At 40.8% G+C, this 13,467-nt stretch overlaps 1 pseudogene; it reads left to right on the forward strand.

Annotated features, from left to right (window-relative positions):
• LOC124620365 overlaps window positions 1-13,467 on the forward strand; it is a 123,523-nt pseudogene that overhangs the window by 49,884 nt on the left and 60,172 nt on the right.

Genomic DNA, 13,467 nt, shown 5'->3' on the forward strand with positions numbered 1-13,467 from the left:
GTGAATGTGTGTGCTGTATGTATGTGGTGGGCCAGTTAGTTTACATGAAGACATTGAGGTATCAAATGGACTAGCCAGGAAACTTATCATTAGTTCTGCCAGTTGTAAATATACTCATTCATTTTGGAGTTCTGATAAGTGTAAAGATAATTATTTTGAAATAAATGTTAGGTGGTTTTATGGATTGAGAGCTATTGGCAAAAGACACACTGCAGCAGAAACAATGTGTGTCGTGATGTATATGCCACGCCCACTTTGTAAAATAGACAAGTATGCAGGATTTATTGGAGCTGCTGTGAAATCCACTGCATGTGAGTCAATTAAGGGTGCTGCAAATGAAGCTGCTGAAATAAACGATGGTATGATTGACATATCAGTAGCTTTTGGGGCACTTGGTAGAAGCGCAGCTGAAGTTCTAAGAATTCTGTTGCTACAGTGACCAGTGGTGGATACTGGAAAGCTAATAGATTTCCAGATTTTAACCAAACATTCTTATAAGTATAAATCAGGGAATGAAGAAGGGCATATCTGTGACAGAAATTATGAAGGACAACTAGTCATACGGAGGCCTGTGCAGCTGTTGAAATTTATAATCGATCTGTAAACTAAAGGGGAGTGTGTTACACTAAGTTCTTAGGTTGTGCAGACTCAAATGCATATAACAGTGTAGTAGCCACTCAGCCTTATGGTGAGAAGCTTATCACAGAACTGGAATGTGTTGGTCATGCCCTCCTGGATCTGGTTCATGGTGCAATTACCGCAATGCCCAGTACTCAAACAGGTCATACAGCCATAAACATTATATCCCAGCAGCAGTTGTGGATATCATAAAACCTGTTTACAGAGACCTGGCAATCCTGAATTATTGAAGAAGTGTCTGCATTGTCAGACTCAAAATCCCAATGAGTCGTTCAATAATCTTATAGCGTCAGTGTCATCGTAACTGCCGTCTGCGTCACGTCTGCTGTGCAGCGAGCTATGCTGATTTAAGTATTAACTCTATTTTTCTTACTTGTAACTTCTTCTTCCGTGTGTTTTTGCTTTTAGGAAACTTTAATTGTCGAGTGCTACTAATAGTGTTCCATAGATTTTGTGTTTGTTTTGAATACAGTCAGAGAAAGTCCGTTTAGTCAGCCATAGTGCCAGTAGTGCTAGTGTTTGTTTTCAATACAGTCCAGAGACAGGTAGTGCTATTTTCATTGTTTTCTACAGGAAGTGTCTAGTAACCACAGTTTAGTCAACTATCAGCCGCCTTTAGTGAATTAGCAGTCTAGTTATAAGTTGATTAACTCTCTACAGTAAATTGATTTCTTAAGATGGATAGGATGTGAGACTGCTGTGTACGGACACAGGAGGAGCTGGCCACTGTTCGCAAACAGCTGAACGTGTTGATGGCCGCGGTTAGCCGTCTTCAGGCAGTGGTGAGTCTGGTGCGTTGCATGGTACACCCCAGGTGTTACATGCTTCACCCACTGACCCTGCTGTCGACACATCTTTGCGGATACCGGGCGCGGTTGTGCCACCCTCTTCCCAAGGGGAGTGGCGGGTTCAGCGGCGTTCGCGGCGCACGAGGTGGAGGGTCAGTGTGGAGGCTGGCCGTGTGGCATCGCCCGTTCTGCCTGTGAGTGGACATGTGGCCACTCCTTCAGCAAGGTCCGAGCAGGCACATGGGGGGAGGGGTTTATTAGTTATTGGGAGCTCCAACGTTAGGCGGGTGATGGAGCCGCTTAGGGAAATAGCGGAAAGGTCGGGGAAGAAGGTCAGTGTTCACTCTGTCTGCTTGCCGGGGGTCTCATCCGAGATGTGGAGGAGACCGCGCCGGCAGTGATAGAGAGCACTGGGTGCACCCGACTGCAAATTGTTGCTCATGTCGGCACCAATGACTCCTGCCGTCTGGGTTCAGAGGTCATCCTCAGTTCGTTCAGGCGGTTAGCGGAGTTGGTGAAGGCGGAAAGCCTCGCGGGGTGGAATCTGAGCTAGCTATTTGTAGTATCGTTCCCAGAACCGATAGTGATCCTCTGGTTTGGAGCCGAGTGGAAGGCTTAAACCAGGGACTCAGACGATTCTGCGGAGATCTGGGGTGCAAATTTCTCGACCTCCGCTATCGGGTGGAGAAATGTAGGGTCCCCCTGAATAGGTCACGCATGCACTACATGCAGGAAGTGGCTACAAGGGTAGCGGAGTATATGTGGAGTGCACATGTGGGTTTTTTAGGTTAGAGAATTCCCTCCCTAGGCCCGGCAAGACACCTCCTGAGATGCGGCAAGGTAGGAGTAGACAAAATGCAACAGGGAATAACAATATTAATGTGCTAATAGTAAACTGCAGGAGCGTCTATAGAAAGGTCCCAGAACTGCTCTCATTAATAAGCGGTCACAATGCCCACATAGTACTAGGGACAGAAAGTTGGCTGAAACCAGATGTAAACAGTAATGAAATTCTAAACTCAGATTGGAGTGTATACCACAGAGACAGGCTGGACAGTGAAGGGGGAGGCATGTTTAAAGCAATAAGAAGTGCAATAGTATCGAAGGAAATTGACGGAGATCCGAAATGTGAAATAATTTGGGTGAAGGTCACGGTTAAAGCAGGCTCAGACATGGTAATGGGATGTCTCTATAGGCCCCCTGGCTCAGCAGCTGTTGTGGCTGAGCACCTGAAGGATAATTTGGAAAATATTTCGAGTAGATTTGCCCACCATGTTATAATTCTGGGTGGAGATTTTAATTTGCCGGATATAGACTGGGAGACTCAAACTTTCATAACGGGTGGCAGGGACAAAGAATTCAGTGAAATTTTTTAAGAGCTTTATCTGAAAACTACCTTGAGCAGTTAAACAGAGAACCGACTCGTGGCGATAACATATTAGACCTTCTAGTGACAAACAGACCTGAACTATTTGAAACAGTTAACGCAGAACAGGGAATCAGTGATCATAAAGCGGTTACTGCATCGATGATTTCAGCCGTAAATAGAAATATTAAAAAAGGTAGGAAGATTTTTCTGGTTAGCAAAAGTGACAAAAATCAGATTTCAGAGTACCTGACGGCTCAACACAAAAGTTTTGTTTTAAGTACAGATAGTGTTGAGGATCAGTGGACAAAGTTCAAAACCATCGTACAATATGCGTCAGATGAGTATGTGCCAAGCAAGGTCGTAAGAGATGGAAAAGAGCCAGCGTGGTACAACAACCGAGTTAGAAAACTGCTGCGGAAGCAAAGGGAACTTCACAGCAAACATAAACATAGCCAACACCTTGCAGACAAACAAAAATTACGCAAAGCGAAATGTAATGTGAGGAGGGCCATGCGAGAGGCATTAAATGAATTCGAAAGTAAAGTTCTATGTACTGACTTGGCAGAAAATCCTAAGAAATTTTGCTCCTATGTCAAAGCGGTAGGTGAATCAGAACAAAATGTCCAGACACTCTGTGACCAAAAAGGTACTGAAACAGAGGATGATGGACTAAAGGCCGAAATACTAAATGTCTTTTTCCAAAGCTGTTTCACAGAGGAAGACTGCACTGTAGTTCCTTCTCTAGATTGTCGCACAGATGACAAAATGGTAGATATTGAAATAGATGACAGAGGGATAGAGAAACAATTAAAATCACTCAAAAGAGGAAAGGCCGCTGGACCTGATGGGATACCAGTTCAATATTACACAGAGTATGCGAAGGAACTTGCCCCCATTATTGCAGCAGTGTACCGTAGGTCTCTACAAGATCGTAGCGTTCCAAAGAATTGGAAAAGGGCACAGGTCATCCCCGTTTTCAAGAAGGGACGTCGAACATATGTGCAGAACTGTAGACCTATATCTCTAACGTCGATCAGTTGTAGAATTTTAGAACATGTATTATGTTCGAGTATTATGACTTTTCTGTAAACTAGAAATCTACTCTGTAGGAATCAGCATGGGTTTCGAAAAAGACGATCGTGTGAAACCCAGCTCGCGCTATTCGTCCACGAGACTCAGAGGGCCTTAGACACGGGTTCCCAGGTAGATGCTGTGTTTCTTGACTTCCGCAAGGCGTTCGATACAGTTCCCCACAATCGTTTAATGAACAATTTAAGAGCATATGGACTGTCAGACCAATTATGTGATTGGATTGAAGAGTTGCTAGATAACAGAATGCAGCATGTCATTCTCAATGAAGAGAAGTCTTCCGAAGTAAGAGTAATTTCAGGTGTACTGCAGGGGAGTGTCGTAGGACTGTTGCTATTCACAATATACATAAATGACATTGTGAATGAAATCGGAAGTTCACTGAGGCTTTTTGCGGATGATGCTGTGGTATATCAAGAGGTTGCAACAATGGTAAATTGTACTGAAATGCAGGATGATCTGCAGCGAATTGATGCATGGTGCAGGGAATGGCAATTGAATCTCAATGTAGACAAGAGTAATGTGCTGCGAATACATAGAAAGAAAGATCCCATATCATTTAGCTACAATATAACAGGTCAGCAATTGGAAGCAGTTAATTCCATAAATTATCTGGGAGTATGCATTAGGAGTGATTTAAAATGGAATGATCATATAAAGTTGATCGTGGGTAAATCAGATGCCAGACTGAGATTCATTGGAAGAATCCTAAGGAAATGCAATCCGAAAACAAAGGAATTAGGTTACAGTACACTTGTTCGCCCACTGTTTGAATACTGCTCAGCAGTGTGGGATCCGTACCAGATAGGGTTGATAGAAGAGATAGAGAAGATCCAACAGAGAGCAGCATGCTTCGTTATAGGATCATTTAGTAATCATGAAAGCATTACGGAGATGTTAGATAAACTCCAGTGGAAGACTCTGCGGGAGAGACGCTCAGTAGCTCTGTATGGGCTTTTGTTGAAGTTTCGAGAACATACCTTCACCGAGGAGTCAAGCAGTATATTGCTCCCTCCTACGTATATCTCGCGAAGAGACGATGAGGATAAAATGAGAGAGATTAGAGCCCACACATAGGCATACCAACAATCCTTCTTTCCACGAACAATACGAGACTGGAATAGAAGGGAGAACTAATAGAGGTACTCAAGGTAGCCTACACCGTCAGGTGGCTTGAGGAGTATGGATGTAGATGTAGATGTAGACCAAAAAATGTTTTTCTTGTAATGAAGACACTAAAGTGGGGGTGAGTCATGCTGTTATTGCTTTTAATGATGGCAACATTGGTAGCGTGAAAGTGCTACAACATATGGGAATTAATTCTGGAGCAAACTGCATCAGAGAATTTGAATGGATGGACAAGGTTTGCAATGGTAAAGCACTATATGCAGCACAGTTGGCCACTACGGAGTCCAGAAAGAAGAAAACAAGAAAAAACTTAAAAAAGGTCAAGAGGATGATATACAGTATGGTGCAGGGTGCTTCTGAGTGACTAAAAATAAAATGTTAAGCATATATTGAGTTACAGTCTATTAAAACTTTAAAAACTCTTCTTGAAAATTTAGATTTTCTCTTGCATTTTTCCCTAAATCTCAGAAACTACTTCGAGTAGCGAATTAAAATTTTCAGGGAGTAATAACATACGTATTCTGAGTCTTCTGAACTAAAAGAAGAACATAATATTATGCATAAATAAAATTATTTAGAATAACATACAAAAAAGTACACAAAATTTTAACTGTGTAATTAAAAAATTGCATTTCCAAAAGCAGTGGCTGAAATGCAATTATTGTAAGACTCAGAACATATAGTTTAATGTCCTGTAAAAGTTTCTTGTCAATGGCTACAGTTGTTCCTGAAATACGGGGAAGTTAAGTCACCAAATTTAACATTGTCAGGATAGGGCGTTCAAACTCCCCTTAATGCACATTTTCTCCTTCCTCCACTTGGTGAGCAACACATTTATAGTATTTACACAACAGCAGTAGCTATTTTCTTACAATTTCTTTTTGCAGGCATACCATGTCCCGGGCTTCAAGGGACGTGTGGGATTTATTACCTCAATGAGTGAACACTTCTGTGGCACGTGCAACCGTTTACAGATAACAGCTGATGGCAATTTGGAGGTGTGACTCTTTGGGTATTCAGAGATATCTCTCAGGTGAGTGATGAAACATAGAATAATCATGTCCAAGTGAAAATTCATGCGAGGAAACCATAAAATTACTAGAAGACTGACAGACTGATCAGTATTTTACCTTCAGGAGGTGAAATTCCAAAACTTCTTATAGACACATTCGTTCCTCTTGTCCTCACGTTAGTCATGGAGTCTGAGTGACCTTTGAGACCTTCAGAAACTTATCCCTCTTTCCTCTCTCATGAAGGAACTGATAGTTCCAAATGCTGAGTATAGAATAATACTTTCAAACTGTTTGCCATGCACATTAGGTATGTGGTTGGTATATGGAAGAGATAAACTGCAGTTAAATCCAGCAGGTATGAAATGAGTAATCTTTTCTCGAAGTTTTCAGCTTGCACCCTCCTCCCTCCCAGACATACAAACCAGATACCTCTAGCTAAATAATTTGTGAGTATATATAATTTGCCTCTGTCAACATCATGTTACACTAACCTATTTGTGAGATTAAATTAAAGGAAAGTAATCAGAACTGGAAATTATGTAAAGACATTTTTGGCTATGTCCCTGTGTTGTATTAAAGTTAACATAGTATTTCTGTCCATGTGATGGTAACTATGATTCGCCAGCCACCGTTGCCGAGCGGTTCTAGGTGCTTCAGTCCAGAACTGCGCGACTGCTACGGTCGCAGGTTTGAATCCTGCCTTGGCTCAGATGTTAAGTCCCATAGTGCCCAGAGCCATTTGAACTGTGATTCATGATTATCAGAGTCTATATGTTCCAAATAAAAATTGGAACTTCATGTGTATAAATGTACAAATTATTAGACAATGGGACCAACAACTGACACTTTTAAATTGATGACTAGACGAAGACTTGGCGATAAGTTTGTTTCAGGACATGGTAAGGGGGGTGAGGGGTGGGAAGAATCAGCTCTCTCTTTGTGAGCATACCAGAAATCCTTTATCAACCGAAGGTAAAATAAGATATAAAAATACAGGGTCAAACAATTAATTTAAGTATCTTAAAAACCAAATGACTAATAAAATTGGAAGCTAAGAAAAGTAAGTTCATAGTAAGTTGGGGTGAAACACAGGGGGCTGCAACATATTGCCATTGTTGTTTGACTTGTCTATCAAAGAAAAAAGAAATGGATCAAAACAAAATAAAAGTGAGAATGGAAATGTATCAGAAGAAAATAGGAATAAGCAAGGAACATATTCTTTAATTAAGAAAAAAAAAAGACATGTGAGGCAGATGTTCCTACAATTTTATGTTCAAAGCACAGCAGCCTGTGAAAGCAAAATATTTATGACATTGAAAAAAGAAAATCAGTGAGTGAAAAGTGTGTGTAGGTGAACTGTGGTGAAAGACTGGATATTGGAACTTCTGTTATGCTGCCCAGTATTAGTTGACTTGGTAGTAAAGGAGCAAGTTTGCAAGGGCAGATAACTGTTTGGCTACGTAAAATAGAGTGGGAGTATGGAAAAGCTAGTCCAAGATAGGATGAAAAAGATAACAGCAACTTAAAAAATGAACCCCATGAACCCCATTCCCATCTAGTGAATGCAGTGGTTGACAATATCTTGTGACATTCACCTATAAGGCTCAAACAATAATTGCTAAATAAAAATACAAAATGTTGACAAGACTGTATCTAAGCTGTCACTCTCTTTTGAAACAAGGGTGTTTAAACCAACAAACACGCAGGAAAGCATGGACAACTCACACACTAGAGAAGGATGGGCAGTATCATTGAAGGAGTGAGCATGAACCGTGTGGAATATGTGTGGTACAAGTAAAAAAAAAAAAAAAAAAAAAGTAATGATAGTAAAATTCCAATCCCGGGAGCGGAAAGACTTACCTTAGGGGGAAAAAGGACAGGTATACACTCGCACACACGCACATATCCATCCACACATACAGACACAAGCAGATATATATATGTCTGCTTGTGTCTTTATGTGTGGATGGATATGTGCGTGTGTGCGAGTGTATACCTGTCCTTTTTTCCCCTTAAGGTAAGTCTTTCCACTCCCGGGATTGGAATGACTCCTTACCCTCTCCCTTAAAACCCACTTCCTTTCGTCTTCCCCTCTCCTTCCCTCTTTCCTGATGAGGCAACAGTTTGTTGCGAAAGCTTGAATTTTGTGTGTATGTTTGTGTTTGTTTGTGTGTCTATCGACCTGCCAGCGCTTTCGTTCGGTAAGTCACCTCATCTTTATTTTTATATATAGAAGTTTATTATTTTATTTACCGGTCTTGCAGTTTCCTTGATTTCTTGCAAAGTACAGTACAATGAAAACCTACCATATTGCATAACAAGTAGATGAGTATAAACTTCAGAATAGCATCATCGCCATTAAATGACCTATGTTTTCTTTACTAACAAGAGAAGGGACAGAAGCAATAAACACAAAATCAGAACTGCTTTTGCTTGATTACAGCAGGGACAATAATTTTTAACATCTACATTTACAACAGATCATATTTACAAAATGTTTTCGAAATTTGCTCTGTTTGCTCAAATGAATGTATTGCACTGCTCAATAATTCATTTACACTCAACCCCGACTGCTGCACGTGCTGTGGGGTGTGTCATCTGGTTATGTCATATGTTCAGTGTTTCTCACCAATTTTTGGGGTATTTTGAAATGTACAAAAAGGAAAATGCAGAAAGTTATCACATTTTGCTGCACATTACCTGCGTCACAGAAAAATAATGTATACAAATCTTCTCAGATTTGCCACTGAATAACTTTGTCCAAGCCTCACAATATTTCACCAACACAACTGTTCGTCATCTTCAGGTAGTGGTGGGTCCTGTCATCACTGCTGCAAGATGTGGCTGGTGATATTCGCACAGCAGAATTGAAATTTGTCAGGCTAGAAGCAGGAGTACGAATGTGTGGACAGGCACTCCCAGTTGGATGTAAATGCCATTCATAGTAGCCTTCTGCTTATGTGTTGTGGGCAATGACTGCACTTCTGGACACTCGTGTGGTTAAGAGCTGAATTAACTCTCTGCAAGGTACTGCATCAGGTCATACATCGGAGGATCTGGTTTCTACTGTTTTAATTTCATGGCAGTCAGTGCTGGATTCTGGGCAGTGCTTAGTCAAAATTCCATATTCCTGTTGGTAAGATTGCCCACCGTATGGATACATGCCTCATTCTTAAAAACACAGTCCTAGAGTGATGATGCTGAGGATAAAATTTCAGTCCTCTTGGGAAACGTGTGGTGCCCTGTATTCAGGCAGTGCTCTGCTACCATTAATTTACTGGGTGGCATTTTTGTCAGCGCTGTTGAACACAGTGTTCTTGCACAATGTGAGGTGTCTGCCCTATATAAGGTTTCCCATAATGGCATCAGATCTTATATATGATCTGTGTTTTCTAAGGTCAAGATTGTCTTTAACTGAACACAAACAATTCCTTAGTTTTGCTGGTAGACGAAAAACACACTTGATTCTGTTTCTCTTAGCGATTCTTTTAATTTTGAAAACATGCCACTGAAATATGGCAAGAAAGCCATTTGCAGTGCTTGTCTAAGTATCTTCATTTACATCCCTACACTGAACTTGCTTTGCTCAGAACACATTGCAAATCTGTTTACAAGAATAAACATTCTGCTGGAACACTGTTCTTAGGTGTTACAGTTCACCAGGCCGACTGTCGGTATCTGAAATCACGTGTGCTCTATGTGCCAGGGAGTGTAAGACACTACCACATTGTGCAGGGTGACGGCAACTTTTGGACCCCAAATATAACTCTGCGTGTATCAGTTTGCAGTAGAGACTAAGCCCCAGTGCTATGTCAGCTTTTCTTCTAACCGTGACATCCAGGAATGGTAAGCTGCTATCTTTTTGTACTTCCACAGTGAACTGAATATTCAGATGGAGCGAGTGCAAATGCTGCAGGGACATAGGTAGTGTCTGTATTATGTGGGCCACACCACAAATGTCTCTTCAGCATTCTGCCAGAAGGAGGAATGTTGGATATTTACTAAGGGAAATAGAGGATCTCCCATGGGAACACTGTCCACTTGATTAAAGTAGTTGGTGTTACATAAGAAATAGGATGAGGTATGCACATGTTTAAACAGCATCACAATTTCTTTCTCAAACTTGCTGCTAATAACCTCTAATGAGGGCTGCAGGGGCACTTTTGTAAGTAATGATATAACATTTGAGCTAACTAAAAGATCTGAAAGTTCTAGTTTAAGCATCTTCAGGTATTCTATGAAATCCTCTGAATTCTAAATATGATGGTCATAGTCATCCACATGATAAATTTCAAAGCTGTCACGTGGAAATTGCCAGTTGCATCTTGCAGCAGTGATGGTGGAAATCACCACCACCTGAAGATGCCAAAACGTTGTGTCACTGAAATATTGAGGGAGGGACTTGCATAATGTTATCTGGTGGGAAACCCAAAGTGTTTTTGCAACAGATCTATTAGGCAAGCCTGAAAAGTCACATATACTCCAAGCAGTAAGTACCTGTTATAAAATGGTCACATTAGTGAGCTTGGCAATTAATTAAGAGTTTATCAATAAATTTGGCTTCATTTTGCAAGAAATTGTGCTGTGTTCCAGTACTCCCTCTTCAACAAAACTAATGTCAGTTTCTGCTCCACCTCTTCAGCCCGAGATCCTATGTATACTCTTGAGCATTTGTGTAAGATACCTGTTTATTTATAAAAATGAAAGTAACTTCTATCATGACTTTCCCATTCTTGTCCAGTGGGTTTGTTATCCTGCTGTTGCCTACTGCAGACTACAAGATTACTGTTGAAGATTTCTGCAAAGTTTTTCTTCCGTTTTAGTGTACCAACATTTCACTGTGTGGTAATTGCCTGGTACTGTTTAACGGGTGTTTTAACTGTTGTTTCAGAGATGCAATACGAAGCAAATGCAGTGAGGATGACTTGCTTGCCATGATTGGGGCAGCAGTGAGAAGAAAGAAGAAACAACATGGAGGTAAGATACATTACAGCAAATGTAACTCTGTAGATAGAAAGAAAATTTCTGCTTAACAAGTCATAGCAAACATAAGAGCAAAATAGAATGAAAAGCAACAGTGATAGAACCTGTGTTTTTTGTGTAAACTTGGATTTAATTTTTTATTTAGTATTCATTCTGATTAATGCCCATTGGTCAACAGTATATTTCAGCCCTAGAATTTGGTTCTGCAAGGTCCACCAGATAACCATATATGGCTGTTGTAACTCCTTTATTGGACTTCAGAAGTTTTCCAGCAACAAATCTTTTTTTTTTTTTTCTTTCTTTCTTTCTTTTTTTTTCTTTTTTTAAAAAAAGCTAAAATGCAGAAAACATCATAAAGCAAACACTCACAGAAAAGCATCAGTGTCCTTGAAACAATGGAAACTCCAGTAGGAATATCAACAATGTTGGAAAAGACAGATTACTACTTACTGATGAAGGCTGTGGCTGAAAGCTTTATGTAAGTGTCTTTTAATTCTGCCCATCTGCAGCCTAAGGTATCTTCTTTATGGTAAGTAACAGTCTGTCTTTTCCTTCATTATTCATTAGTGTTCTTTTTTTTTATTGCTGTTTAGCAAGCATCGTGTGGTATATAAGGGATGTGAATAGCGTCAGATGTTGAATCATCACTCTGGAGGATATGAAGGTGCTGCATATTGGTGTGAGACAGCATTATCTGATGAGAGTTTGAAAGAAACCTCATTGTGGATGTCCATTTGGTCCCCTGGTTAAACCTTGCAACATCTGTATTTTTGGAGTATTTGGATCTGACAGTGGCCTGATGTTGGAAAGTAAGGGCTTACTCATCATCAATGTTCCAGTTGACTACATCAGACCACTACAAGGGAGCATCACTGTGTAGTGTACTGAGTACATTGTAACCTGTTCACGTCTGTGACTGCCATCTGAGAACAAGTACAGTAAACTCTCGTGCAGCTACACTTTTGGCTAGCTAGATTGACACTTGACAAGTTTCAATTTGCGTGCACCTGGAGCCAAGCATTTGCTGGTGTTTTTTGGCAATCTACTGCTAATCAGTGCACTGGTGCGTGTCAAAAGTCCAAGTATCGTCAATTCGTGCGTGTGTTGGTTGAAGCTCTAGTGCGTTTCTTATTCGTATTGCATGGTTTCATGCCACTGCCATCTATTGGAACTCCTTGGAAGTACAGTACATACAGTATTGTTCTATGGAGCGCAACGTAGGCCTGTCGAAACTGACAATTAGAGTGCGCCACCTAACACTTTCCACTTGTTGTCGGTACATCAAAGCTGAGTGTTTAACAGTGAACGTACAACACCCTGTTGTGTTGCCACGTGGGCTTGGGTAGAACAGAGGAAATGGCATAGATGTATCGAATGCTTTCATTTGATGGCTGCCACAGCCTGGTTTCAAAAATCAAAAGTTTGTCAAGTGCATCTCGAGTGTTGTCAAGTTGTGCATTTGTGTGTTTCTGATTTGAGGTTTTGTGCTCCCACTATGTGCCTTAAAGTGTCCAGAGATAAAAGGGGCCAAAAACCATAAAGGACTCAGTCGAGTGTCTGTAAAAAGAACACTGAACGTGACTACGGGCACGTAACATAAAATGAATGTGATCTTGTTGGAAAAAGATCATCACACTTTGCAGAGAATTGATGCTGGTGAGCCACCCACAAAAGTTGCTGCAGAGTAGGAGTACAATTACTGATCGGAAGACAAATCGATCAGGAATTGAAAAATTTTTGTTCCATCCAAGCATTGGGCAGCGCAGTGAAATCTTGAAAAACAATGAGAAAAGGTGCACATCCTCAGTTAGAAGAGGCATTATTTTTGTGGCACGAATAAATAAGAGCCAAAGGTGTGTCAGTTTCAGGTCCTCTAATTTGTCAAAATGAGCTAATGAGCTGATAGAAGGAAAGAAGCAAGAATTCCTCGGAAGTAATGGCTGGCAGGATCATTTCAAGAAGCAGCATGGCATCCATGAAATTGCCATCAGTGCCAAATCATTATCTGGGGATGAAGCTGCTATGCTGATTTTAAGAAGAAACTGCACACAATCATTGACAAAGGAGGTTATACTGACAATCAACTTTACAAATGTGATGAAACTGGGTTGAATTACAAAATGCTGCCAACGAAAACCCTTGCCTCTAAAGAAGAAGAAATGGCTTCCAGATACAAAAAAATCAAAGAAAGATTTACTGTCCTCGCTTGCAGTAATGCCACTGGCAATCATAAACTGTGTCTTACTTTAATTGGCAAATCCAAAACACCAAGAGCATTTAGACACCAACCAACCAGCTTTCCCACTGAGGTACACGAATCAGTCTTAAGGCATGTATGAACAGTGCCGTGCCATCTTCAGAGAGTGGTTCCAGGCAGAGTTTGTTTCAGCTGTAGTAAATTACATGGAAGGAAAAGGACTTCCTTGAAAAGCGCTACTTCTTGTGGACAATGCTCCTT

This window comes from Schistocerca americana, chromosome 6 (genome assembly GCF_021461395.2).
Source record: "Schistocerca americana isolate TAMUIC-IGC-003095 chromosome 6, iqSchAmer2.1, whole genome shotgun sequence".
In the NCBI taxonomy this organism is placed as follows: Eukaryota; Metazoa; Arthropoda; class Insecta; order Orthoptera; family Acrididae; genus Schistocerca; species Schistocerca americana.